This window comes from Pteropus vampyrus, unplaced genomic scaffold (assembly GCF_000151845.1).
Source record: "Pteropus vampyrus isolate Shadow unplaced genomic scaffold, Pvam_2.0 Scaffold1000006613, whole genome shotgun sequence".
Taxonomy (NCBI): Eukaryota; Metazoa; Chordata; class Mammalia; order Chiroptera; family Pteropodidae; genus Pteropus; species Pteropus vampyrus.
The window spans coordinates 1-1850 of record NW_011921015.1 but is presented as its reverse complement, the minus strand read 5'-3'; the positions used below and the strand labels follow the sequence as shown (position 1 = coordinate 1850).

The following is a 1850-nucleotide window of genomic DNA, read 5'->3' as shown; positions in this document are numbered from 1 at the left end:
CAGATTCCATTTCCCAGTTTCTATTAACCATGAACCATAAGCCTTGGGTTAATTTTCCCCCAATGATTTTGTAGAACAGTATTTTTCAACTGGGGCAACTTTGCTTTATAGCAAGACACTGGGCATTTGGTGTCATTTGTGACTGTGTTGGGGGGATGGGTGCTATTGGCATTTAGTGGTAGTAGGGCCCAAGGATGCTGCTAACCATCCCTTTGTACACAAGTGAACCCCACAACAAAGAATCACTGTTGTCAACAGTGCCAACAGCAAGAAGCCATGTTGTGGCACATGGCTGAATTCCATTTTACAAACAGCCCATCTGTCCTTGAATTCTAAACACAGACAGGAATCAGGACATACACCATTGATTACCTTGAACTTGCCTCCTTGTTTAATCTCAATATGGAATTTCATTTAAACTGCTTTGAAGTAGCTAAGGAAACAGCTTCTGGCGTGCATTTACCTGGACTATGATAAAAGTTTAATGATGTATAAAGCACTCAGCAATTTGCAAAGTGTCCTACATGTGTCCAGAAAATGCTTATCTCAACATATCGAAAATGATGAGTGTCACTTATTTGTTTGAATTTGTTAGGACCGTGTGTTTAGATGGGTTAAGTTTATTCTCTTTTTTACAATACTCTTTCATAAACTCCCTTTACAAATAGTGCATCTATATGACAGGTGTGAAACAAAATTAAGGAGTCAGTTGTCTTTTCTACACAAATTCATGTTATAAAGTATCAATGTTTCCAATGAGAGCTCTAATGGGGAACTAAATTTTTAAAAAATGACTTTCAGTTTACTAAGTGGAGAAATTTTTTAGCTCTTTACTAGTCATTCATCTCCATATTCACATTCCATGGATTTTCTCATAGTCAACATACTGATTCAAGTAATTTAAGTTATCCCACCACTTAAAGAGAAAAGCCTCTACAATAATTTGAAACTATGGAGTTATCTTACTTTCATCACTGGCTGCCTTTTTCAGCATTTTTTCCGTTTCTTCTTTGGACATATAATAATAGCTTTTAATCTCATTGGGGCCAGGATTCAACGTCACGTTCTTTCTCACCAACAAAATGTAATCAATTTCATGTTTTCCCCAGATGCCATCAGACTGAGCCTTGTAGTGAATTCATGTTAGATAATTCATTTCTTCCGGAGAAAACTGCTCCATGGGAATCCTCAGCTCAGCCTTTAGATGCCTCTGCGCTGTCTGTCTTACTCCCATCACACCGTTTTCTTCAAGCTCTACTGGATTACTTAAGGAGTGACTGCAGCAGATATTGGTGAAACAACCTGGAAAGGTAATTTTAGCATCTGATCTCTGCTGTAACAGGAGCTTATTTTTGGTGTTAAATAAGACACTGAAAGCTCGATGCAATAATCCTTTCTCAATGTTTGCATTTAGGTGACAATTCTTTTTTGGTATCAGCCCCAATTTTATTATCATTTTTACCAATAAGAATACACATCTCTGCCAGGAGTTGAACTTGTTGCTTATTGAGATTGTTTGTGTCGATTACAGGCATCGTTACAGAAAATCTGATCCATCCTAGAACACTGCGCTGCTGGTTGTCGGTAGGCTGCAGCTCCTACCACGCACACCTGCCACAGGCCCCGCCCCGCCACCCAGGCCAGCTCCCAAGCACCGCGCGCACAATAGCCTGCGTCCCAGCCAGAGTGCGCCATAAGTCCGTTGGCCCACACCTGACATCATGGTCACTCCTCGGTGCCATGTGCCCCTCTCTGCAGGCCTGCTTGCGGGACCCAGCCACAGGTGCTACCTCTATGTCACAAAATGTCCCTCGACTGAGGAACCACCTCACCGGCTCCTTAAGGACGGC

General features: G+C 41.6%; 1 pseudogene; it reads right to left on the bottom strand.

Annotated features, from left to right (window-relative positions):
• Nucleotides 1–552: 552 nt before the first annotated feature.
• On the bottom strand, nucleotides 553–1550 carry LOC111735759 (annotated as a pseudogene).
• Between the last annotated feature and the right edge of the window lie 300 nt (nucleotides 1551–1850).